At 70.5% G+C, this 24,383-nt stretch overlaps 15 non-coding genes across 15 annotated transcripts; all 15 read left to right on the plus strand.

The window, feature by feature from the left end:
• Positions 1-409: 409 nt before the first annotated feature.
• Positions 410-528, plus strand: LOC132595153 (5S ribosomal RNA). Its single transcript, XR_009561310.1, has one exon. It is a non-coding gene; the product is annotated as a 5S ribosomal RNA (ribosomal RNA).
• A 2,696-nt stretch (positions 529-3,224) lies between these two features.
• Positions 3,225-3,343, plus strand: LOC132595164 (5S ribosomal RNA). The gene has a single exon (XR_009561321.1). It is a non-coding gene; the product is annotated as a 5S ribosomal RNA (ribosomal RNA).
• A 933-nt stretch (positions 3,344-4,276) lies between these two features.
• Positions 4,277-4,395, plus strand: LOC132595175 (5S ribosomal RNA). Its single transcript, XR_009561332.1, has one exon. It is a non-coding gene; the product is annotated as a 5S ribosomal RNA (ribosomal RNA).
• Positions 4,396-7,092: 2,697 nt separating this feature from the next.
• LOC132595182 (5S ribosomal RNA) lies at positions 7,093-7,211 on the plus strand. The gene has a single exon (XR_009561338.1). It is a non-coding gene; the product is annotated as a 5S ribosomal RNA (ribosomal RNA).
• A 933-nt stretch (positions 7,212-8,144) lies between these two features.
• On the plus strand, positions 8,145-8,263 carry LOC132595183 (5S ribosomal RNA). The gene has a single exon (XR_009561339.1). It is a non-coding gene; the product is annotated as a 5S ribosomal RNA (ribosomal RNA).
• Positions 8,264-10,960: 2,697 nt separating this feature from the next.
• On the plus strand, positions 10,961-11,079 carry LOC132595185 (5S ribosomal RNA). The gene has a single exon (XR_009561341.1). It is a non-coding gene; the product is annotated as a 5S ribosomal RNA (ribosomal RNA).
• A 931-nt stretch (positions 11,080-12,010) lies between these two features.
• Positions 12,011-12,129, plus strand: LOC132595186 (5S ribosomal RNA). The gene has a single exon (XR_009561342.1). It is a non-coding gene; the product is annotated as a 5S ribosomal RNA (ribosomal RNA).
• A 2,697-nt stretch (positions 12,130-14,826) lies between these two features.
• LOC132595188 (5S ribosomal RNA) lies at positions 14,827-14,945 on the plus strand. Its single transcript, XR_009561343.1, has one exon. It is a non-coding gene; the product is annotated as a 5S ribosomal RNA (ribosomal RNA).
• Positions 14,946-15,876: 931 nt separating this feature from the next.
• On the plus strand, positions 15,877-15,995 carry LOC132595189 (5S ribosomal RNA). The gene has a single exon (XR_009561344.1). It is a non-coding gene; the product is annotated as a 5S ribosomal RNA (ribosomal RNA).
• Positions 15,996-18,692: 2,697 nt separating this feature from the next.
• LOC132595190 (5S ribosomal RNA) lies at positions 18,693-18,811 on the plus strand. The gene has a single exon (XR_009561345.1). It is a non-coding gene; the product is annotated as a 5S ribosomal RNA (ribosomal RNA).
• Positions 18,812-19,742: 931 nt separating this feature from the next.
• Positions 19,743-19,861, plus strand: LOC132595170 (5S ribosomal RNA). The gene has a single exon (XR_009561327.1). It is a non-coding gene; the product is annotated as a 5S ribosomal RNA (ribosomal RNA).
• Positions 19,862-20,792: 931 nt separating this feature from the next.
• Positions 20,793-20,911, plus strand: LOC132595191 (5S ribosomal RNA). Its single transcript, XR_009561346.1, has one exon. It is a non-coding gene; the product is annotated as a 5S ribosomal RNA (ribosomal RNA).
• A 931-nt stretch (positions 20,912-21,842) lies between these two features.
• On the plus strand, positions 21,843-21,961 carry LOC132595192 (5S ribosomal RNA). Its single transcript, XR_009561347.1, has one exon. It is a non-coding gene; the product is annotated as a 5S ribosomal RNA (ribosomal RNA).
• A 931-nt stretch (positions 21,962-22,892) lies between these two features.
• LOC132595193 (5S ribosomal RNA) lies at positions 22,893-23,011 on the plus strand. The gene has a single exon (XR_009561348.1). It is a non-coding gene; the product is annotated as a 5S ribosomal RNA (ribosomal RNA).
• Positions 23,012-23,944: 933 nt separating this feature from the next.
• LOC132595194 (5S ribosomal RNA) lies at positions 23,945-24,063 on the plus strand. The gene has a single exon (XR_009561349.1). It is a non-coding gene; the product is annotated as a 5S ribosomal RNA (ribosomal RNA).
• The last annotated feature ends 320 nt before the right edge of the window (positions 24,064-24,383 follow it).

Genomic DNA, 24,383 nt, shown 5'->3' on the forward strand with positions numbered 1-24,383 from the left:
CGTGGCGACTCAATGGTGGCTCCCGGTGGCTTCGGGCCAGCTGCTGTCGGGCAGGAGGGCCGGCCCGGGCTGCGGCCGGGCTGCGCCTAGGGCCGCGTGGGCGGGCAGGGCCGATGCCCAAGGGACCGCGGGCCCCGGGCCCTGAAGCCTCCGGGGCCACGTCCCTGTGAGCGACGTGCGGGATCTTGGGCGGGGCGCCAAGCGCCGAAGGGTTTGCTGGGTCACGGCCGCCCTGGGCTGGGAGGTGGTCGCCAAACCCTCCGCCGCCGCCCGATACCCGAGACCTCCGTTGCCCCTGCCTGGGCGGGCGAGGGGGCCCTGCCGGGGCGGGCCGGCCGCCAGGCTGGCGTTAAGGCGCCAGCGCCAGCGAAACTGGGCCTCAAGAGGCCGCCCGCGGCCCCCCGCCCCCGTCTACGGCCATACCACCCTGAACGCGCCCGATCTCGTCTGATCTCGGAAGCTAAGCAGGGTCGGGCCTGGTTAGTACTTGGATGGGAGACCGCCTGGGAATACCGGGTGCTGTAGGCTTTTTGCCTCCCGCTCCGCCCGCCTTCTCCTTTACTCGCCCGCGGCGGGGGGGCCGCCGGCTCCGCCCCCGCCGAGCCCCGCTGCAGGCAGTAGTCAAGGTGGGTTTACCTGCCCGAGCAGGAAGCTTGGGCGATGGCAGAAGTGGGAAGAAACTCTTGAGCACAGGTTCTTGGGATCCACGGAGCAGCGCATGCACATGCGGTGGGTGCCTACACAGCTGGCTTGCTTGTCTGTGGGGAAAGGCGAGATGGGTCAGGGCCTGGGTTCCTGAGGGGCTGAGAATCAAGGCAGGGATAGAAGAAAGGGGACAGGCCCACATCCCCTGAACCCACGCCGGCGCCCACTCACCTTTGTGGAAAATACGATTGAAAAGTGCCCGCAAGAATCTCTTCAGATGCCTCCAGAGTTGAGGGAAGAAGGGGAGGGGGGAGGCCGGGAGCAGGGTGAGCCCTGAAATCCAACCCTTGTCCCGGTCACACCCCAGCAGCCCTCCCACCTCAGCCCCTTCAAGACCCCAGGGCTCCCCCAACCGCGCTGCACAGATCCTGCCCTGACCATAGTCACCATGTTGATCCCCACGTTGAGCAAGATGAAGCTGACCGGGATCAGAAGAATTGAGTATCCTTGCTCCTGGCATTTCCTGGGGATGGGGCCAGTGAACGGCTCGGCTCGGTAGTAGTTTCGCTCACCCATGGCCGTTGGTCCCAGGACTGCCTGGGCCCTCTGCCCTCCAGTTTTAACTGGGAGCCAGACTGGGTCATAATGGGGCAGGTGGTGAGGTCACAGTGAGGGAGGGGGATGAAAAGGAGGGCCCAGAGTGGCATTCCCTGGTAACCAGGGTCAGGTAAGCTGAGCCTGGACAGTCAAACAGGGCCCGGTGGCCGGCATACATCCCCTCGAGCGGTCATTCATTCGCTCACCGCCCGCTGACTCACTTGTTCAAATGACACATTGCGTCTCTTGGCCCCTCTTGAGACTAGGAAGACCTTGGCCTCAGAGGCCTGCTGAAGGCCTGGCTGGAGTCCAGAGCCTCAGCCTTCTTCATGCCCTTCACTGGGCCTGGAGCTGGACCTGCCCAGATGTGGAACCTCCCAGTTTGGAAGCAACTTCTTGTATGAGGCTCTCTGTGGACAGGGACAGCTGAGACACAGAGGAGGTGCCCAGAGACCAGGGGTTTGGAGTCTGCAGCTGCAGATGTACTTAGTGCATGGTATAGGACCAGGAGGGGCCTGCTGGCAGAACTGTGGCCACTAAACCAAAGGGACCCTCAGGCCAAGAAGGGGACACTGGCTTCTTATTGCAGGAAGCCAAGCGCAGGGACCCAGGCTGGCAGAAGGAGTGGCGCTTCCAAGCCACAGACCACCAATGTTTCCTGGACTCTGGCGCTCTTTATTCCTCTCTCCATGCCCTGCCGCCCCCTGCCCCTGCCCCCACTTGCTGCTGGTAAGTTCATTTTCCCAGTCTGGCTCCCGTGCAGAGAGGGCCTGGAGGCCGAGGTGGAAGGTAGCAGCGAGTTGGCCCGCGCTTGGCCCTCCTGCGGTTGCCGCTTCAGCACCAGACTGTCATACACCTGGTAGTTGGCATTGCCTCCCGGGTTCCGGCTGAGTGGCATGAAGGTGGGCGGGGGTGGAGGGTGCTCGGTAGCCTGGACGTCGGGCAGGAGGTGAGAGGGGCGGAGGAGCAGCGCTGAGCTGGGAGCCGGGGCCCGCTGGTCCGAGGCCTCGGCCAGTACCGTGAGGGAGGCGGAGGTGGCCACAGGGCGCCGCAAGGGCAGGATCTCAGCCCATTCGGCCGCCGGGTGCCGCACCTCGTGGGGATCGCGGGAGTAATCCAAGTGTCCCGTGGAGGGATGCAGGCTGCGGTTGGACTCGCTGTGAGCACAGCTGGGGAGGCTATGTCTGTGGGCCGGTGGGGTGTCGCGATACCAGGCGTCGGGCCGGTAGACCCGAGGCACCAGAGCGGATGGAGGCTCAGAGCCCTCCAGACCCAGACTCCGCCATGGGCCCAGTTGCCGTCCTTTCGGCCCGCGAGCCCCTCGACCTGCACCTGGCCGCCCCCACCGGCGCCCAGCCCCGGCGCCGCCACCTGTGTGCCGGTGTGTCCCTCCACAGCTCCCTCCGACAAAAGCCCCCCCACACCCCGCCCCTCTGGCGTGTCACCGCGGCCGGGTGCGGGAGCGGGATCGAGGGCAGGGGCCGCTTCCCCGGGCCTGCCGGCCACCAGGGGCGGGGTCCTGAGCTCGGCGGGGGGTGTGGGGGCAAGGGTGGCCTTGCCGGGGCTGAGGGGCCGTGGCGACTCAATGGTGGCTCCCGGTGGCTTCGGGCCAGCTGCTGTCGGGCAGGAGGGCCGGCCCGGGCTGCGGCCGGGCTGCGCCTAGGGCCGCGTGGGCGGGCAGGGCCGATGCCCAAGGGACCGCGGGCCCCGGGCCCTGAAGCCTCCGGGGCCACGTCCCTGTGAGCGACGTGCGGGATCTTGGGCGGGGCGCCAAGCGCCGAAGGGTTTGCTGGGTCACGGCCGCCCTGGGCTGGGAGGTGGTCGCCAAACCCTCCGCCGCCGCCCGATACCCGAGACCTCCGTTGCCCCTGCCTGGGCGGGCGAGGGGGCCCTGCCGGGGGGGGCTGGCCGCCAGGCTGGCGTTAAGGCGCCAGCGCCAGCGAAACTGGGCCTCAAGAGGCCGCCCGCGGCCCCCCGCCCCCGTCTACGGCCATACCACCCTGAACGCGCCCGATCTCGTCTGATCTCGGAAGCTAAGCAGGGTCGGGCCTGGTTAGTACTTGGATGGGAGACCGCCTGGGAATACCGGGTGCTGTAGGCTTTTTGCCTCCCGCTCCGCCCGCCTTCTCCTTTACTCGCCCGCGGCGGGGGCCGCCGGCTCCGCCCCCGCCGGGCCCCGCTGCAGGCCCCACCTCCTCAGGCCCCTCCCACCACGGCGCGCGCCGGCGGGGGCGTTCCCCGCCGGCCCGGCCGGCCAGGCGGCCAGAAGGCGGCCCTGGAAGGCAGCCGCACCCCAGACGCTCCCGGGGTGGCTGGCCCGGACCCAGACTCCGCCGCGGGCCCAGTTGCCGTCCTTTCGGCCCGCGAGCCCCTCGACCTGCACCTGGCCGCCCCCACCGGCGCCCAGCCCCGGCGCCGCCACCTGTGTGCCGGTGTGTCCCTCCACAGCTCCCTCCGACAAAAGCCCCCCCCCCGCCCCGCCCCTCTGGCGTGTCACCGCGGCCGCGTGCGGGAGCGGGATCGAGGGCAGGGGCCGCTTCCCCGGGCCTGCCGGCCACCAGGGGCGGGGTCCTGAGCTCGGCGGGGGGTGTGGGGGCAAGGGTGGCCTTGCCGGGGCTGAGGGGCCGTGGCGACTCAATGGTGGCTCCCAGTGGCTTCGGGCCAGCTGCTGTCGGGCAGGAGGGCCGGCCCGGGCTGCGGCCGGGCTGCGCCTAGGGCCGCGTGGGCGGGCAGGGCCGATGCCCAAGGGACCGCGGGCCCCGGGCCCTGAAGCCTCCGGGGCCACGTCCCTGTGAGCGACGTGCGGGATCTTGGGCGGGGCGCCAAGCGCCGAAGGGTTTGCTGGGTCACGGCCGCCCTGGGCTGGGAGGTGGTCGCCAAACCCTCCGCCGCCGCCCGATACCCGAGACCTCCGTTGCCCCTGCCTGGGCGGGCGAGGGGGCCCTGCCGGGGCGGGCCGGCCGCCAGGCTGGCGTTAAGGCGCCAGCGCCAGCGAAACTGGGCCTCAAGAGGCCGCCCGCGGCCCCCCGCCCCCGTCTACGGCCATACCACCCTGAACGCGCCCGATCTCGTCTGATCTCGGAAGCTAAGCAGGGTCGGGCCTGGTTAGTACTTGGATGGGAGACCGCCTGGGAATACCGGGTGCTGTAGGCTTTTTGCCTCCCGCTCCGCCCGCCTTCTCCTTTACTCGCCCGCGGCGGGGGGGCCGCCGGCTCCGCCCCCGCCGAGCCCCGCTGCAGGCAGTAGTCAAGGTGGGTTTACCTGCCCGAGCAGGAAGCTTGGGCGATGGCAGAAGTGGGAAGAAACTCTTGAGCACAGGTTCTTGGGATCCACGGAGCAGCGCATGCACATGCGGTGGGTGCCTACACAGCTGGCTTGCTTGTCTGTGGGGAAAGGCGAGATGGGTCAGGGCCTGGGTTCCTGAGGGGCTGAGAATCAAGGCAGGGATAGAAGAAAGGGGACAGGCCCACATCCCCTGAACCCACGCCGGCGCCCACTCACCTTTGTGGAAAATACGATTGAAAAGTGCCCGCAAGAATCTCTTCAGATGCCTCCAGAGTTGAGGGAAGAAGGGGAGGGGGGAGGCCGGGAGCAGGGTGAGCCCTGAAATCCAACCCTTGTCCCGGTCACACCCCAGCAGCCCTCCCACCTCAGCCCCTTCAAGACCCCAGGGCTCCCCCAACCGCGCTGCACAGATCCTGCCCTGACCATAGTCAGCATGTTGATCCCCACGTTGAGCAAGATGAAGCTGACCGGGATCAGAAGAATTGAGTATCCTTGCTCCTGGCATTTCCTGGGGATGGGGCCAGTGAACGGCTCGGCTCGGTAGTAGTTTCGCTCACCCATGGCCGTTGGTCCCAGGACTGCCTGGGCCCTCTGCCCTCCAGTTTTAACTGGGAGCCAGACTGGGTCATAATGGGGCAGGTGGTGAGGTCACAGTGAGGGAGGGGGATGAAAAGGAGGGCCCAGAGTGGCATTCCCTGGTAACCAGGGTCAGGTAAGCTGAGCCTGGACAGTCAAACAGGGCCCGGTGGCCGGCATACATCCCCTCGAGCGGTCATTCATTCGCTCACCGCCCGCTGACTCACTTGTTCAAATGACACATTGCGTCTCTTGGCCCCTCTTGAGACTAGGAAGACCTTGGCCTCAGAGGCCTGCTGAAGGCCTGGCTGGAGTCCAGAGCCTCAGCCTTCTTCATGCCCTTCACTGGGCCTGGAGCTGGACCTGCCCAGATGTGGAACCTCCCAGTTTGGAAGCAACTTCTTGTATGAGGCTCTCTGTGGACAGGGACAGCTGAGACACAGAGGAGGTGCCCAGAGACCAGGGGTTTGGAGTCTGCAGCTGCAGATGTACTTAGTGCATGGTATAGGACCAGGAGGGGCCTGCTGGCAGAACTGTGGCCACTAAACCAAAGGGACCCTCAGGCCAAGAAGGGGACACTGGCTTCTTATTGCAGGAAGCCAAGCGCAGGGACCCAGGCTGGCAGAAGGAGTGGCGCTTCCAAGCCACAGACCACCAATGTTTCCTGGACTCTGGCGCTCTTTATTCCTCTCTCCATGCCCTGCCGCCCCCTGCCCCTGCCCCCACTTGCTGCTGGTAAGTTCATTTTCCCAGTCTGGCTCCCGTGCAGAGAGGGCCTGGAGGCCGAGGTGGAAGGTAGCAGCGAGTTGGCCCGCGCTTGGCCCTCCTGCGGTTGCCGCTTCAGCACCAGACTGTCATACACCTGGTAGTTGGCATTGCCTCCCGGGTTCCGGCTGAGTGGCATGAAGGTGGGCGGGGGTGGAGGGTGCTCGGTAGCCTGGACGTCGGGCAGGAGGTGAGAGGGGCGGAGGAGCAGCGCTGAGCTGGGAGCCGGGGCCCGCTGGTCCGAGGCCTCGGCCAGTACCGTGAGGGAGGCGGAGGTGGCCACAGGGCGCCGCAAGGGCAGGATCTCAGCCCATTCGGCCGCCGGGTGCCGCACCTCGTGGGGATCGCGGGAGTAATCCAAGTGTCCCGTGGAGGGATGCAGGCTGCGGTTGGACTCGCTGTGAGCACAGCTGGGGAGGCTACGTCTGTGGGCCGGTGGGGTGTCGCGCTACCAGGCGTCGGGCCGGTAGACCCGAGGCACCAGAGCGGATGGAGGCTCAGAGCCCTCCAGACCCAGACTCCGCCATGGGCCCAGTTGCCGTCCTTTCGGCCCGCGAGCCCCTCGACCTGCACCTGGCCGCCCCCACCGGCGCCCAGCCCCGGCGCCGCCACCTGTGTGCCGGTGTGTCCCTCCACAGCTCCCTCCGACAAAAGCCCCACCCCCACCCCGCCCCTCTGGCGTGTCACCGCGGCCGGGTGCGGGAGCGGGATCGAGGGCAGGGGCCGCTTCCCCGGGCCTGCCGGCCACCAGGGGCGGGGTCCTGAGCTCGGCGGGGGGTGTGGGGGCAAGGGTGGCCTTGCCGGGGCTGAGGGGCCGTGGCGACTCAATGGTGGCTCCCGGTGGCTTCGGGCCAGCTGCTGTCGGGCAGGAGGGCCGGCCCGGGCTGCGGCCGGGCTGCGCCTAGGGCCGCGTGGGCGGGCAGGGCCGATGCCCAAGGGACCGCGGGCCCCGGGCCCTGAAGCCTCCGGGGCCACGTCCCTGTGAGCGACGTGCGGGATCTTGGGCGGGGCGCCAAGCGCCGAAGGGTTTGCTGGGTCACGGCCGCCCTGGGCTGGGAGGTGGTCGCCAAACCCTCCGCCGCCGCCCGATACCCGAGACCTCCGTTGCCCCTGCCTGGGCGGGCGAGGGGGCCCTGCCGGGGGGGGCTGGCCGCCAGGCTGGCGTTAAGGCGCCAGCGCCAGCGAAACTGGGCCTCAAGAGGCCGCCCGCGGCCCCCCGCCCCCGTCTACGGCCATACCACCCTGAACGCGCCCGATCTCGTCTGATCTCGGAAGCTAAGCAGGGTCGGGCCTGGTTAGTACTTGGATGGGAGACCGCCTGGGAATACCGGGTGCTGTAGGCTTTTTGCCTCCCGCTCCGCCCGCCTTCTCCTTTACTCGCCCGCGGCGGGGGCCGCCGGCTCCGCCCCCGCCGGGCCCCGCTGCAGGCCCCACCTCCTCAGGCCCCTCCCACCACGGCGCGCGCCGGCGGGGGCGTTCCCCGCCGGCCCGGCCGGCCAGGCGGCCAGAAGGCGGCCCTGGAAGGCAGCCGCACCCCAGACGCTCCCGGGGTGGCTGGCCCGGACCCAGACTCCGCCGCGGGCCCAGTTGCCGTCCTTTCGGCCCGCGAGCCCCTCGACCTGCACCTGGCCGCCCCCACCGGCGCCCAGCCCCGGCGCCGCCACCTGTGTGCCGGTGTGTCCCTCCACAGCTCCCTCCGACAAAAGCCCCCCCCCCGCCCCGCCCCTCTGGCGTGTCACCGCGGCCGGGTGCGGGAGCGGGATCGAGGGCAGGGGCCGCTTCCCCGGGCCTGCCGGCCACCAGGGGCGGGGTCCTGAGCTCGGCGGGGGGTGTGGGGGCAAGGGTGGCCTTGCCGGGGCTGAGGGGCCGTGGCGACTCAATGGTGGCTCCCAGTGGCTTCGGGCCAGCTGCTGTCGGGCAGGAGGGCCGGCCCGGGCTGCGGCCGGGCTGCGCCTAGGGCCGCGTGGGCGGGCAGGGCCGATGCCCAAGGGACCGCGGGCCCCGGGCCCTGAAGCCTCCGGGGCCACGTCCCTGTGAGCGACGTGCGGGATCTTGGGCGGGGCGCCAAGCGCCGAAGGGTTTGCTGGGTCACGGCCGCCCTGGGCTGGGAGGTGGTCGCCAAACCCTCCGCCGCCGCCCGATACCCGAGACCTCCGTTGCCCCTGCCTGGGCGGGCGAGGGGGCCCTGCCGGGGCGGGCCGGCCGCCAGGCTGGCGTTAAGGCGCCAGCGCCAGCGAAACTGGGCCTCAAGAGGCCGCCCGCGGCCCCCCGCCCCCGTCTACGGCCATACCACCCTGAACGCGCCCGATCTCGTCTGATCTCGGAAGCTAAGCAGGGTCGGGCCTGGTTAGTACTTGGATGGGAGACCGCCTGGGAATACCGGGTGCTGTAGGCTTTTTGCCTCCCGCTCCGCCCGCCTTCTCCTTTACTCGCCCGCGGCGGGGGGGCCGCCGGCTCCGCCCCCGCCGAGCCCCGCTGCAGGCAGTAGTCAAGGTGGGTTTACCTGCCCGAGCAGGAAGCTTGGGCGATGGCAGAAGTGGGAAGAAACTCTTGAGCACAGGTTCTTGGGATCCACGGAGCAGCGCATGCACATGCGGTGGGTGCCTACACAGCTGGCTTGCTTGTCTGTGGGGAAAGGCGAGATGGGTCAGGGCCTGGGTTCCTGAGGGGCTGAGAATCAAGGCAGGGATAGAAGAAAGGGGACAGGCCCACATCCCCTGAACCCACGCCGGCGCCCACTCACCTTTGTGGAAAATACGATTGAAAAGTGCCCGCAAGAATCTCTTCAGATGCCTCCAGAGTTGAGGGAAGAAGGGGAGGGGGGAGGCCGGGAGCAGGGTGAGCCCTGAAATCCAACCCTTGTCCCGGTCACACCCCAGCAGCCCTCCCACCTCAGCCCCTTCAAGACCCCAGGGCTCCCCCAACCGCGCTGCACAGATCCTGCCCTGACCATAGTCAGCATGTTGATCCCCACGTTGAGCAAGATGAAGCTGACCGGGATCAGAAGAATTGAGTATCCTTGCTCCTGGCATTTCCTGGGGATGGGGCCAGTGAACGGCTCGGCTCGGTAGTAGTTTCGCTCACCCATGGCCGTTGGTCCCAGGACTGCCTGGGCCCTCTGCCCTCCAGTTTTAACTGGGAGCCAGACTGGGTCATAATGGGGCAGGTGGTGAGGTCACAGTGAGGGAGGGGGATGAAAAGGAGGGCCCAGAGTGGCATTCCCTGGTAACCAGGGTCAGGTAAGCTGAGCCTGGACAGTCAAACAGGGCCCGGTGGCCGGCATACATCCCCTCGAGCGGTCATTCATTCGCTCACCGCCCGCTGACTCACTTGTTCAAATGACACATTGCGTCTCTTGGCCCCTCTTGAGACTAGGAAGACCTTGGCCTCAGAGGCCTGCTGAAGGCCTGGCTGGAGTCCAGAGCCTCAGCCTTCTTCATGCCCTTCACTGGGCCTGGAGCTGGACCTGCCCAGATGTGGAACCTCCCAGTTTGGAAGCAACTTCTTGTATGAGGCTCTCTGTGGACAGGGACAGCTGAGACACAGAGGAGGTGCCCAGAGACCAGGGGTTTGGAGTCTGCAGCTGCAGATGTACTTAGTGCATGGTATAGGACCAGGAGGGGCCTGCTGGCAGAACTGTGGCCACTAAACCAAAGGGACCCTCAGGCCAAGAAGGGGACACTGGCTTCTTATTGCAGGAAGCCAAGCGCAGGGACCCAGGCTGGCAGAAGGAGTGGCGCTTCCAAGCCACAGACCACCAATGTTTCCTGGACTCTGGCGCTCTTTATTCCTCTCTCCATGCCCTGCCGCCCCCTGCCCCTGCCCCCACTTGCTGCTGGTAAGTTCATTTTCCCAGTCTGGCTCCCGTGCAGAGAGGGCCTGGAGGCCGAGGTGGAAGGTAGCAGCGAGTTGGCCCGCGCTTGGCCCTCCTGCGGTTGCCGCTTCAGCACCAGACTGTCATACACCTGGTAGTTGGCATTGCCTCCCGGGTTCCGGCTGAGTGGCATGAAGGTGGGCGGGGGTGGAGGGTGCTCGGTAGCCTGGACGTCGGGCAGGAGGTGAGAGGGGCGGAGGAGCAGCGCTGAGCTGGGAGCCGGGGCCCGCTGGTCCGAGGCCTCGGCCAGTACCGTGAGGGAGGCGGAGGTGGCCACAGGGCGCCGCAAGGGCAGGATCTCAGCCCATTCGGCCGCCGGGTGCCGCACCTCGTGGGGATCGCGGGAGTAATCCAAGTGTCCCGTGGAGGGATGCAGGCTGCGGTTGGACTCGCTGTGAGCACAGCTGGGGAGGCTACGTCTGTGGGCCGGTGGGGTGTCGCGCTACCAGGCGTCGGGCCGGTAGACCCGAGGCACCAGAGCGGATGGAGGCTCAGAGCCCTCCAGACCCAGACTCCGCCATGGGCCCAGTTGCCGTCCTTTCGGCCCGCGAGCCCCTCGACCTGCACCTGGCCGCCCCCACCGGCGCCCAGCCCCGGCGCCGCCACCTGTGTGCCGGTGTGTCCCTCCACAGCTCCCTCCGACAAAAGCCCCACCCCCACCCCGCCCCTCTGGCGTGTCACCGCGGCCGGGTGCGGGAGCGGGATCGAGGGCAGGGGCCGCTTCCCCGGGCCTGCCGGCCACCAGGGGCGGGGTCCTGAGCTCGGCGGGGGGTGTGGGGGCAAGGGTGGCCTTGCCGGGGCTGAGGGGCCGTGGCGACTCAATGGTGGCTCCCGGTGGCTTCGGGCCAGCTGCTGTCGGGCAGGAGGGCCGGCCCGGGCTGCGGCCGGGCTGCGCCTAGGGCCGCGTGGGCGGGCAGGGCCGATGCCCAAGGGACCGCGGGCCCCGGGCCCTGAAGCCTCCGGGGCCACGTCCCTGTGAGCGACGTGCGGGATCTTGGGCGGGGCGCCAAGCGCCGAAGGGTTTGCTGGGTCACGGCCGCCCTGGGCTGGGAGGTGGTCGCCAAACCCTCCGCCGCCGCCCGATACCCGAGACCTCCGTTGCCCCTGCCTGGGCGGGCGAGGGGGCCCTGCCGGGGCGGGCCGGCCGCCAGGCTGGCGTTAAGGCGCCAGCGCCAGCGAAACTGGGCCTCAAGAGGCCGCCCGCGGTCCCCCGCCCCCGTCTACGGCCATACCACCCTGAACGCGCCCGATCTCGTCTGATCTCGGAAGCTAAGCAGGGTCGGGCCTGGTTAGTACTTGGATGGGAGACCGCCTGGGAATACCGGGTGCTGTAGGCTTTTTGCCTCCCGCTCCGCCCGCCTTCTCCTTTACTCGCCCGCGGCGGGGGCCGCCGGCTCCGCCCCCGCCGGGCCCCGCTGCAGGCCCCACCTCCTCAGGCCCCTCCCACCACGGCGCGCGCCGGCGGGGTCGCTCCCCGCCGGCCCGGCCGGCCAGGCGGCCAGAAGGCGGCCCTGGAAGGCAGGCGCACCCCAGACGCTCCCGGGGTGGCTGTCCCGGACCCAGACTCCGCCGCGGGCCCAGTTGCCGTCCTTTCGGCCCGCGAGCCCCTCGACCTGCACCTGGCCGCCCCCACCGGCGCCCAGCCCCGGCGCCGCCACCTGTGTGCCGGTGTGTCCCTCCACAGCTCCCTCCGACAAAAGCCCCCCCCACCCCGCCCCTCTGGCGTGTCACCGCGGCCGGGTGCGGGAGCGGGATCGAGGGCAGGGGCCGCTTCCCCGGGCCTGCCGGCCACCAGGGGCGGGGTCCTGAGCTCGGCGGGGGGTGTGGGGGCAAGGGTGGCCTTGCCGGGGCTGAGGGGCCGTGGCGACTCAATGGTGGCTCCCGGTGGCTTCGGGCCAGCTGCTGTCGGGCAGGAGGGCCGGCCCGGGCTGCGGCCGGGCTGCGCCTAGGGCCGCGTGGGCGGGCAGGGCCGATGCCCAAGGGACCGCGGGCCCCGGGCCCTGAAGCCTCCGGGGCCACGTCCCTGTGAGCGACGTGCGGGATCTTGGGCGGGGCGCCAAGCGCCGAAGGGTTTGCTGGGTCACGGCCGCCCTGGGCTGGGAGGTGGTCGCCAAACCCTCCGCCGCCGCCCGATACCCGAGACCTCCGTTGCCCCTGCCTGGGCGGGCGAGGGGGCCCTGCCGGGGCGGGCCGGCCGCCAGGCTGGCGTTAAGGCGCCAGCGCCAGCGAAACTGGGCCTCAAGAGGCCGCCCGCGGCCCCCCGCCCCCGTCTACGGCCATACCACCCTGAACGCGCCCGATCTCGTCTGATCTCGGAAGCTAAGCAGGGTCGGGCCTGGTTAGTACTTGGATGGGAGACCGCCTGGGAATACCGGGTGCTGTAGGCTTTTTGCCTCCCGCTCCGCCCGCCTTCTCCTTTACTCGCCCGCGGCGGGGGGGCCGCCGGCTCCGCCCCCGCCGAGCCCCGCTGCAGGCAGTAGTCAAGGTGGGTTTACCTGCCCGAGCAGGAAGCTTGGGCGATGGCAGAAGTGGGAAGAAACTCTTGAGCACAGGTTCTTGGGATCCACGGAGCAGCGCATGCACATGCGATGGGTGCCTACACAGCTGGCTTGCTTGTCTGTGGGGAAAGGCGAGATGGGTCAGGGCCTGGGTTCCTGAGGGGCTGAGAATCAAGGCAGGGATAGAAGAAAGGGGACAGGCCCACATCCCCTGAACCCACGCCGGCGCCCACTCACCTTTGTGGAAAATACGATTGAAAAGTGCCCGCAAGAATCTCTTCAGATGCCTCCAGAGTTGAGGGAAGAAGGGGAGGGGGGAGGCCGGGAGCAGGGTGAGCCCTGAAATCCAACCCTTGTCCCGGTCACACCCCAGCAGCCCTCCCACCTCAGCCCCTTCAAGACCCCAGGGCTCCCCCAACCGCGCTGCACAGATCCTGCCCTGACCATAGTCAGCATGTTGATCCCCACGTTGAGCAAGATGAAGCTGACCGGGATCAGAAGAATTGAGTATCCTTGCTCCTGGCATTTCCTGGGGATGGGGCCAGTGAACGGCTCGGCTCGGTAGTAGTTTCGCTCACCCATGGCCGTTGGTCCCAGGACTGCCTGGGCCCTCTGCCCTCCAGTTTTAACTGGGAGCCAGACTGGGTCATAATGGGGCAGGTGGTGAGGTCACAGTGAGGGAGGGGGATGAAAAGGAGGGCCCAGAGTGGCATTCCCTGGTAACCAGGGTCAGGTAAGCTGAGCCTGGACAGTCAAACAGGGCCCGGTGGCCGGCATACATCCCCTCGAGCGGTCATTCATTCGCTCACCGCCCGCTGACTCACTTGTTCAAATGACACATTGCGTCTCTTGGCCCCTCTTGAGACTAGGAAGACCTTGGCCTCAGAGGCCTGCTGAAGGCCTGGCTGGAGTCCAGAGCCTCAGCCTTCTTCATGCCCTTCACTGGGCCTGGAGCTGGACCTGCCCAGATGTGGAACCTCCCAGTTTGGAAGCAACTTCTTGTATGAGGCTCTCTGTGGACAGGGACAGCTGAGACACAGAGGAGGTGCCCAGAGACCAGGGGTTTGGAGTCTGCAGCTGCAGATGTACTTAGTGCATGGTATAGGACCAGGAGGGGCCTGCTGGCAGAACTGTGGCCACTAAACCAAAGGGACCCTCAGGCCAAGAAGGGGACACTGGCTTCTTATTGCAGGAAGCCAAGCGCAGGGACCCAGGCTGGCAGAAGGAGTGGCGCTTCCAAGCCACAGACCACCAATGTTTCCTGGACTCTGGCGCTCTTTATTCCTCTCTCCATGCCCTGCCGCCCCCTGCCCCTGCCCCCACTTGCTGCTGGTAAGTTCATTTTCCCAGTCTGGCTCCCGTGCAGAGAGGGCCTGGAGGCCGAGGTGGAAGGTAGCAGCGAGTTGGCCCGCGCTTGGCCCTCCTGCGGTTGCCGCTTCAGCACCAGACTGTCATACACCTGGTAGTTGGCATTGCCTCCCGGGTTCCGGCTGAGTGGCATGAAGGTGGGCGGGGGTGGAGGGTGCTCGGTAGCCTGGACGTCAGGCAGGAGGTGAGAGGGGCGGAGGAGCAGCGCTGAGCTGGGAGCCGGGGCCCGCTGGTCCGAGGCCTCGGCCAGTACCGTGAGGGAGGCGGAGGTGGCCACAGGGCGCCGCAAGGGCAGGATCTCAGCCCATTCGGCCGCCGGGTGCCGCACCTCGTGGGGATCGCGGGAGTAATCCAAGTGTCCCGTGGAGGGATGCAGGCTGCGGTTGGACTCGCTGTGAGCACAGCTGGGGAGGCTACGTCTGTGGGCCGGTGGGGTGTCGCGCTACCAGGCGTCGGGCCGGTAGACCCGAGGCACCAGAGCGGATGGAGGCTCAGAGCCCTCCAGACCCAGACTCCGCCATGGGCCCAGTTGCCGTCCTTTCGGCCCGCGAGCCCCTCGACCTGCACCTGGCCGCCCCCACCGGCGCCCAGCCCCGGCGCCGCCACCTGTGTGCCGGTGTGTCCCTCCACAGCTCCCTCCGACAAAAGCCCCACCCCCACCCCGCCCCTCTGGCGTGTCAGCGCGGCCGGGTGCGGGAGCGGGATCGAGGGCAGGGGCCGCTTCCCCGGGCCTGCCGGCCACCAGGGGCGGGGTCCTGAGCTCGGCGGGGGGTGTGGGGGCAAGGGTGGCCTTGCCGGGGCTGAGGGGCCGTGGCGACTCAATGGTGGCTCCCGGTGGCTTCGGGCCAGCTGCTGTCGGGCAGGAGGGCCGGCCCGGGCTGCGGCCGGGCTGCGCCTAGGGCCGCGTGGGCGGGCAGGGCCGATGCCCAAGGGACCGCGGGCCCCGGGCCCTGAAGCCTCCGGGGCCACGTCCCTGTGAGCGACGTGCGGGATCTTGGGCGGGGCGCCAAGCGCCGAAGGGTTTGCTGGGTCACGGCCGCCCTGGGCTGGGAGGTGGTCGCCAAACCCTCCGCCGCCGCCCGATACCCGAGACCTCCGTTGCCCCTGCCTGGGCGGGCGAGGGGGCCCTGCCGGGGCGGGCCGGCCGCCAGGCTGGCGTTAAGGCGCCAGCGCCAGCGAAACTGGGCCTCAAGAGGCCGCCCGCGGCCCCCCGCCCCCGTCTACGGCCATACCACCCTGAACGCGCCCGATCTCGTCTGATCTCGGAAGCTAAGCAGGGTCGGGCCTGGTTAGTACTTGGATGGGAGACCGCCTGGGAATACCGGGTGCTGTAGGCTTTTTGCCTCCCGCTCCGCCCGCCTTCTCCTTTACTCGCCCGCGGCGGGGGCCGCCGGCTCCGCCCCCGCCGGGCCCCGCTGCAGGCCCCACCTCCTCAGGCCCCTCCCACCACGGCGCGCGCCGGCGGGGTCGCTCCCCGCCGGCCCGGCCGGCCAGGCGGCCAGAAGGCGGCCCTGGAAGGCAGGCGCACCCCAGACGCTCCCGGGGTGGCTGGCCCGGACCCAGACTCCGCCGCGGGCCCAGTTGCCGTCCTTTCGGCCCGCGAGCCCCTCGACCTGCACCTGGCCGCCCCCACCGGCGCCCAGCCCCGGCGCCGCCACCTGTGTGCCGGTGTGTCCCTCCACAGCTCCCTCCGACAAAAGCCCCCCCCACCCCGCCCCTCTGGCGTGTCACCGCGGCCGGGTGCGGGAGCGGGATCGAGGGCAGGGGCCGCTTCCCCGGGCCTGCCGGCCACCAGGGGCGGGGTCCTGAGCTCGGCGGGGGGTGTGGGGGCAAGGGTGGCCTTGCCGGGGCTGAGGGGCCGTGGCGACTCAATGGTGGCTCCCGGTGGCTTCGGGCCAGCTGCTGTCGGGCAGGAGGGCCGGCCCGGGCTGCGGCCGGGCTGCGCCTAGGGCCGCGTGGGCGGGCAGGGCCGATGCCCAAGGGACCGCGGGCCCCGGGCCCTGAAGCCTCCGGGGCCACGTCCCTGTGAGCGACGTGCGGGATCTTGGGCGGGGCGCCAAGCGCCGAAGGGTTTGCTGGGTCACGGCCGCCCTGGGCTGGGAGGTGGTCGCCAAACCCTCCGCCGCCGCCCGATACCCGAGACCTCCGTTGCCCCTGCCTGGGCGGGCGAGGGGGCCCTGCCGGGGCGGGCCGGCCGCCAGGCTGGCGTTAAGGCGCCAGCGCCAGCGAAACTGGGCCTCAAGAGGCCGCCCGCGGCCCCCCGCCCCCGTCTACGGCCATACCACCCTGAACGCGCCCGATCTCGTCTGATCTCGGAAGCTAAGCAGGGTCGGGCCTGGTTAGTACTTGGATGGGAGACCGCCTGGGAATACCGGGTGCTGTAGGCTTTTTGCCTCCCGCTCCGCCCGCCTTCTCCTTTACTCGCCCGCGGCGGGGGGGCCGCCGGCTCCGCCCCCGCCGAGCCCCGCTGCAGGCAGTAGTCAAGGTGGGTTTACCTGCCCGAGCAGGAAGCTTGGGCGATGGCAGAAGTGGGAAGAAACTCTTGAGCACAGGTTCTTGGGATCCACGGAGCAGCGCATGCACATGCGATGGGTGCCTACACAGCTGGCTTGCTTGTCTGTGGGGAAAGGCGAGATGGGTCAGGGCCTGGGTTCCTGAGGGGCTGAGAATCAAGGCAGGGATAGAAGAAAGGGGACAGGCCCACATCCCCTGAACCCACGCCGGCGCCCACTCACCTTTGTGGAAAATACGATTGAAAAGTGCCCGCAAGAATCTCTTCAGATGCCTCCAGAGTTGAGGCAAGAAGGGGAGGGGGGAGGCCGGGAGCAGGGTGAGCCCTGAAATCCAACCCTTGTCCCGGTCACACCCCAGCAGCCCTCCCACCTCAGCCCCTTCAAGACCCCAGGGCTCCCCCAACCGCGCTGCACAGATCCTGCCCTGACCATAGTCAGCATGTTGATCCCCACGTTGAGCAAGATGAAGCTGACCGGGATCAGAAGAATTGAGTATCCTTGCTCCTGGCATTTCCTGGGGATGGGGCCAGTGAACGGCTCGGCTCGGTAGTAGTTTCGCTCACCCATGGCCGTTGGTCCCAGGACTGCCTGGGCCCTCTGCCCTCCAGTTTTAACTGGGAGCCAGACTGGGTCATAATGGGGCAGGTGGTGAGGTCACAGTGAGGGAGGGGGATGAAAAGGAGGGCCCAGAGTGGCATTCCCTGGTAACCAGGGTCAGGTAAGCTGAGCCTGGACAGTCAAACAGGGCCCGGTGGCCGGCATACATCCCCTCGAGCGGTCATTCATTCGCTCACCGCCCGCTGACTCACTTGTTCAAATGACACATTGCGTCTCTTGGCCCCTCTTGAGACTAGGAAGACCTTGGCCTCAGAGGCCTGCTGAAGGCCTGGCTGGAGTCCAGAGCCTCAGCCTTCTTCATGCCCTTCACTGGGCCTGGAGCTGGACCTGCCCAGATGTGGAACCTCCCAGTTTGGAAGCAACTTCTTGTATGAGGCTCTCTGTGGACAGGGACAGCTGAGACACAGAGGAGGTGCCCAGAGACCAGGGGTTTGGAGTCTGCAGCTGCAGATGTACTTAGTGCATGGTATAGGACCAGGAGGGGCCTGCTGGCAGAACTGTGGCCACTAAACCAAAGGGACCCTCAGGCCAAGAAGGGGACACTGGCTTCTTATTGCAGGAAGCCAAGCGCAGGGACCCAGGCTGGCAGAAGGAGTGGCGCTTCCAAGCCACAGACCACCAATGTTTCCTGGACTCTGGCGCTCTTTATTCCTCTCTCCATGCCCTGCCGCCCCCTGCCCCTGCCCCCACTTGCTGCTGGTAAGTTCATTTTCCCAGTCTGGCTCCCGTGCAGAGAGGGCCTGGAGGCCGAGGTGGAAGGTAGCAGCGAGTTGGCCCGCGCTTGGCCCTCCTGCGGTTGCCGCTTCAGCACCAGACTGTCATACACCTGGTAGTTGGCATTGCCTCCCGGGTTCCGGCTGAGTGGCATGAAGGTGGGCGGGGGTGGAGGGTGCTCGGTAGCCTGGACGTCAGGCAGGAGGTGAGAGGGGCGGAGGAGCAGCGCTGAGCTGGGAGCCGGGGCCCGCTGGTCCGAGGCCTCGGCCAGTACCGTGAGGGAGGCGGAGGTGGCCACAGGGCGCCGCAAGGGCAGGATCTCAGCCCATTCGGCCGCCGGGTGCCGCACCTCGTGGGGATCGCGGGAGTAATCCAAGTGTCCCGTGGAGGGATGCAGGCTGCGGTTGGACTCGCTGTGAGCACAGCTGGGGAGGCTACGTCTGTGGGCCGGTGGGGTGTCGCGCTACCAGGCGTCGGGCCGGTAGACCCGAGGCACCAGAGCGGATGGAGGCTCAGAGCCCTCCAGACCCAGACTCCGCCATGGGCCCAGTTGCCGTCCTTTCGGCCCGCGAGCCCCTCGACCTGCACCTGGCCGCCCCCACCGGCGCCCAGCCCCGGCGCCGCCACCTGTGTGCCGGTGTGTCCCTCCACAGCTCCCTCCGACAAAAGCCCCACCCCCACCCCGCCCCTCTGGCGTGTCAGCGCGGCCGGGTGCGGGAGCGGGATCGAGGGCAGGGGCCGCTTCCCCGGGCCTGCCGGCCACCAGGGGCGGGGTCCTGAGCTCGGCGGGGGGTGTGGGGGCAAGGGTGGCCTTGCCGGGGCTGAGGGGCCGTGGCGACTCAATGGTGGCTCCCGGTGGCTTCGGGCCAGCTGCTGTCGGGCAGGAGGGCCGGCCCGGGCTGCGGCCGGGCTGCGCCTAGGGCCGCGTGGGCGGGCAGGGCCGATGCCCAAGGGACCGCGGGCCCCGGGCCCTGAAGCCTCCGGGGCCACGTCCCTGTGAGCGACGTGCGGGATCTTGGGCGGGGCGCCAAGCGCCGAAGGGTTTGCTGGGTCACGGCCGCCCTGGGCTGGGAGGTGGTCGCCAAACCCTCCGCCGCCGCCCGATACCCGAGACCTCCGTTGCCCCTGCCTGGGCGGGCGAGGGGGCCCTGCCGGGGCGGGCCGGCCGCCAGGCTGGCGTTAAGGCGCCAGCGCCAGCGAAACTGGGCCTCAAGAGGCCGCCCGCGGCCCCCCGCCCCCGTCTACGGCCATACCACCCTGAACGCGCCCGATCTCGTCTGATCTCGGAAGCTAAGCAGGGTCGGGCCTGGTTAGTACTTGGATGGGAGACCGCCTGGGAATACCGGGTGCTGTAGGCTTTTTGCCTCCCGCTCCGCCCGCCTTCTCCTTTACTCGCCCGCGGCGGGGGCCGCCGGCTCCGCCCCCGCCGGGCCCCGCTGCAGGCCCCACCTCCTCAGGCCCCTCCCACCACGGCGCGCGCCGGCGGGGTCGCTCCCCGCCGGCCCGGCCGGCCAGGCGGCCAGAAGGCGGCCCTGGAAGGCAGGCGCACCCCAGACGCTCCCGGGGTGGCTGGCCCGGACCCAGACTCCGCCGCGGGCCCAGTTGCCGTCCTTTCGGCCCGCGAGCCCCTCGACCTGCACCTGGCCGCCCCCACCGGCGCCCAGCCCCGGCGCCGCCACCTGTGTGCCGGTGTGTCCCTCCACAGCTCCCTCCGACAAAAGCCCCCCCCACCCCGCCCCTCTGGCGTGTCACCGCGGCCGGGTGCGGGAGCGGGATCGAGGGCAGGGGCCGCTTCCCCGGGCCTGCCGGCCACCAGGGGCGGGGTCCTGAGCTCGGCGGGGGGTGTGGGGGCAAGGGTGGCCTTGCCGGGGCTGAGGGGCCGTGGCGACTCAATGGTGGCTCCCGGTGGCTTCGGGCCAGCTGCTGTCGGGCAGGAGGGCCGGCCCGGGCTGCGGCCGGGCTGCGCCTAGGGCCGCGTGGGCGGGCAGGGCCGATGCCCAAGGGACCGCGGGCCCCGGGCCCTGAAGCCTCCGGGGCCACGTCCCTGTGAGCGACGTGCGGGATCTTGGGCGGGGCGCCAAGCGCCGAAGGGTTTGCTGGGTCACGGCCGCCCTGGGCTGGGAGGTGGTCGCCAAACCCTCCGCCGCCGCCCGATACCCGAGACCTCCGTTGCCCCTGCCTGGGCGGGCGAGGGGGCCCTGCCGGGGCGGGCCGGCCGCCAGGCTGGCGTTAAGGCGCCAGCGCCAGCGAAACTGGGCCTCAAGAGGCCGCCCGCGGCCCCCCGCCCCCATCTACGGCCATACCACCCTGAACGCGCCCGATCTCGTCTGATCTCGGAAGCTAAGCAGGGTCGGGCCTGGTTAGTACTTGGATGGGAGACCGCCTGGGAATACCGGGTGCTGTAGGCTTTTTGCCTCCCGCTCCGCCCGCCTTCTCCTTTACTCGCCCGCGGCGGGGGCCGCCGGCTCCGCCCCCGCCGGGCCCCGCTGCAGGCCCCACCTCCTCAGGCCCCTCCCACCACGGCGCGCGCCGGCGGGGTCGCTCCCCGCCGGCCCGGCCGGCCAGGCGGCCAGAAGGCGGCCCTGGAAGGCAGGCGCACCCCAGACGCTCCCGGGGTGGCTGGCCCGGACCCAGACTCCGCCGCGGGCCCAGTTGCCGTCCTTTCGGCCCGCGAGCCCCTCGACCTGCACCTGGCCGCCCCCACCGGCGCCCAGCCCCGGCGCCGCCACCTGTGTGCCGGTGTGTCCCTCCACAGCTCCCTCCGACAAAAGCCCCCCCCACCCCGCCCCTCTGGCGTGTCACCGCGGCCGGGTGCGGGAGCGGGATCGAGGGCAGGGGCCGCTTCCCCGGGCCTGCCGGCCACCAGGGGCGGGGTCCTGAGCTCGGCGGGGGGTGTGGGGGCAAGGGTGGCCTTGCCGGGGCTGAGGGGCCGTGGCGACTCAATGGTGGCTCCCGGTGGCTTCGGGCCAGCTGCTGTCGGGCAGGAGGGCCGGCCCGGGCTGCGGCCGGGCTGCGCCTAGGGCCACGTGGGCGGGCAGGGCCGATGCCCAAGGGACCGCGGGCCCCGGGCCCTGAAGCCTCCGGGGCCACGTCCCTGTGAGCGACGTGCGGGATCTTGGGCGGGGCGCCAAGCGCCGAAGGGTTTGCTGGGTCACGGCCGCCCTGGGCTGGGAGGTGGTCGCCAAACCCTCCGCCGCCGCCCGATACCCGAGACCTCCGTTGCCCCTGCCTGGGCGGGCGAGGGGGCCCTGCCGGGGCGGGCCGGCCGCCAGGCTGGCGTTAAGGCGCCAGCGCCAGCGAAACTGGGCCTCAAGAGGCCGCCCGCGGCCCCCCGCCCCCGTCTACGGCCATACCACCCTGAACGCGCCCGATCTCGTCTGATCTCGGAAGCTAAGCAGGGTCGGGCCTGGTTAGTACTTGGATGGGAGACCGCCTGGGAATACCGGGTGCTGTAGGCTTTTTGCCTCCCGCTCCGCCCGCCTTCTCCTTTACTCGCCCGCGGCGGGGGCCGCCGGCTCCGCCCCCGCCGGGCCCCGCTGCAGGCCCCACCTCCTCAGGCCCCTCCCACCACGGCGCGCGCCGGCGGGGTCGCTCCCCGCCGGCCCGGCCGGCCAGGCGGCCAGAAGGCGGCCCTGGAAGGCAGGCGCACCCCAGACGCTCCCGGGGTGGCTGGCCCGGACCCAGACTCCGCCGCGGGCCCAGTTGCCGTCCTTTCGGCCCGCGAGCCCCTCGACCTGCACCTGGCCGCCCCCACCGGCGCCCAGCCCCGGCGCCGCCACCTGTGTGCCGGTGTGTCCCTCCACAGCTCCCTCCGACAAAAGCCCCCCCCACCCCGCCCCTCTGGCGTGTCACCGCGGCCGGGTGCGGGAGCGGGATCGAGGGCAGGGGCCGCTTCCCCGGGCCTGCCGGCCACCAGGGGCGGGGTCCTGAGCTCGGCGGGGGGTGTGGGGGCAAGGGTGGCCTTGCCGGGGCTGAGGGGCCGTGGCGACTCAATGGTGGCTCCCGGTGGCTTCGGGCCAGCTGCTGTCGGGCAGGAGGGCCGGCCCGGGCTGCGGCCGGGCTGCGCCTAGGGCCGCGTGGGCGGGCAGGGCCGATGCCCAAGGGACCGCGGGCCCCGGGCCCTGAAGCCTCCGGGGCCACGTCCCTGTGAGCGACGTGCGGGATCTTGGGCGGGGCGCCAAGCGCCGAAGGGTTTGCTGGGTCACGGCCGCCCTGGGCTGGGAGGTGGTCGCCAAACCCTCCGCCGCCGCCCGATACCCGAGACCTCCGTTGCCCCTGCCTGGGCGGGCGAGGGGGCCCTGCCGGGGCGGGCCGGCCGCCAGGCTGGCGTTAAGGCGCCAGCGCCAGCGAAACTGGGCCTCAAGAGGCCGCCCGCGGCCCCCCGCCCCCGTCTACGGCCATACCACCCTGAACGCGCCCGATCTCGTCTGATCTCGGAAGCTAAGCAGGGTCGGGCCTGGTTAGTACTTGGATGGGAGACCGCCTGGGAATACCGGGTGCTGTAGGCTTTTTGCCTCCCGCTCCGCCCGCCTTCTCCTTTACTCGCCCGCGGCGGGGGCCGCCGGCTCCGCCCCCGCCGGGCCCCGCTGCAGGCCCCACCTCCTCAGGCCCCTCCCACCACGGCGCGCGCCGGCGGGGTCGCTCCCCGCCGGCCCGGCCGGCCAGGCGGCCAGAAGGCGGCCCTGGAAGGCAGGCGCACCCCAGACGCTCCCGGGGTGGCTGTCCCGGACCCAGACTCCGCCGCGGGCCCAGTTGCCGTCCTTTCGGCCCGCGAGCCCCTCGACCTGCACCTGGCCGCCCCCACCGGCGCCCAGCCCCGGCGCCGCCACCTGTGTGCCGGTGTGTCCCTCCACAGCTCCCTCCGACAAAAGCCCCCCCCACCCCGCCCCTCTGGCGTGTCACCGCGGCCGGGTGCGGGAGCGGGATCGAGGGCAGGGGCCGCTTCCCCGGGCCTGCCGGCCACCAGGGGCGGGGTCCTGAGCTCGGCGGGGGGTGTGGGGGCAAGGGTGGCCTTGCCGGGGCTGAGGGGCCGTGGCGACTCAATGGTGGCTCCCAGTGGCTTCGGGCCAGCTGCTGTCGGGCAGGAGGGCCGGCCCGGGCTGCGGCCGGGCTGCGCCTAGGGCCGCGTGGGCGGGCAGGGCCGATGCCCAAGGGACCGCGGGCCCCGGGCCCTGAAGCCTCCGGGGCCACGTCCCTGTGAGCGACGTGCGGGATCTTGGGCGGGGCGCCAAGCGCCGAAGGGTTTGCTGGGTCACGGCCGCCCTGGGCTGGGAGGTGGTCGCCAAACCCTCCGCCGCCGCCCGATACCCGAGACCTCCGTTGCCCCTGCCTGGGCGGGCGAGGGGGCCCTGCCGGGGCGGGCCGGCCGCCAGGCTGGCGTTAAGGCGCCAGCGCCAGCGAAACTGGGCCTCAAGAGGCCGCCCGCGGCCCCCCGCCCCCGTCTACGGCCATACCACCCTGAACGCGCCCGATCTCGTCTGATCTCGGAAGCTAAGCAGGGTCGGGCCTGGTTAGTACTTGGATGGGAGACCGCCTGGGAATACCGGGTGCTGTAGGCTTTTTGCCTCCCGCTCCGCCCGCCTTCTCCTTTACTCGCCCGCGGCGGGGGCCGCCGGCTCCGCCCCCGCCGGGCCCCGCTGCAGGCCCCACCTCCTCAGGCCCCTCCCACCACGGCGCGCGCCGGCGGGGTCGCTCCCCGCCGGCCCGGCCGGCCAGGCGGCCAGAAGGCGGCCCTGGAAGGCAGGCGCACCCCAGACGCTCCCGGGGTGGCTGGCCCGGACCCAGACTCCGCCGCGGGCCCAGTTGCCGTCCTTTCGGCCCGCGAGCCCCTCGACCTGCACCTGGCCGCCCCCACCGGCGCCCAGCCCCGGCGCCGCCACCTGTGTGCCGGTGTGTCCCTCCACAGCTCCCTCCGACAAAAGCCCCCCCCCCGCCCCGCCCCTCTGGCGTGTCACCGCGGCCGGGTGCGGGAGCGGGATCGAGGGCAGGGGCCGCTTCCCCGGGCCTGCCGGCCACCAGGGGCGGGGTCCTGAGCTCGGCGGGGGGTGTGGGGGCAAGGGTGGCCTTGCCGGGGCTGAGGGGCCGTGGCGACTCAATGGTGGCTCCCAGTGGCTTCGGGCCAGCTGCTGTCGGGCAGGAGGGCCGGCCCGGGCTGCGGCCGGGCTGCGCCTAGGGCCGCGTGGGCGGGCAGGGCCGATGCCCAAGGGACCGCGGGCCCCGGGCCCTGAAGCCTCCGGGGCCACGTCCCTGTGAGCGACGTGCGGGATCTTGGGCGGGGCGCCAAGCGCCGAAGGGTTTGCTGGGTCACGGCCGCCCTGGGCTGGGAGGTGGTCGCCAAACCCTCCGCCGCCGCCCGATACCCGAGACCTCCGTTGCCCCTGCCTGGGCGGGCGAGGGGGCCCTGCCGGGGCGGGCCGGCCGCCAGGCTGGCGTTAAGGCGCCAGCGCCAGCGAAACTGGGCCTCAAGAGGCCGCCCGCGGCCCCCCGCCCCCGTCTACGGCCATACCACCCTGAACGCGCCCGATCTCGTCTGATCTCGGAAGCTAAGCAGGGTCGGGCCTGGTTAGTACTTGGATGGGAGACCGCCTGGGAATACCGGGTGCTGTAGGCTTTTTGCCTCCCGCTCCGCCCGCCTTCTCCTTTACTCGCCCGCGGCGGGGGGGCCGCCGGCTCCGCCCCCGCCGAGCCCCGCTGCAGGCAGTAGTCAAGGTGGGTTTACCTGCCCGAGCAGGAAGCTTGGGCGATGGCAGAAGTGGGAAGAAACTCTTGAGCACAGGTTCTTGGGATCCACGGAGCAGCGCATGCACATGCGGTGGGTGCCTACACAGCTGGCTTGCTTGTCTGTGGGGAAAGGCGAGATGGGTCAGGGCCTGGGTTCCTGAGGGGCTGAGAATCAAGGCAGGGATAGAAGAAAGGGGACAGGCCCACATC

This window comes from Globicephala melas, unplaced genomic scaffold, assembly GCF_963455315.2.
Source record: "Globicephala melas unplaced genomic scaffold, mGloMel1.2 SCAFFOLD_392, whole genome shotgun sequence".
NCBI classification, from domain to species: domain Eukaryota; kingdom Metazoa; phylum Chordata; class Mammalia; order Artiodactyla; family Delphinidae; genus Globicephala; species Globicephala melas.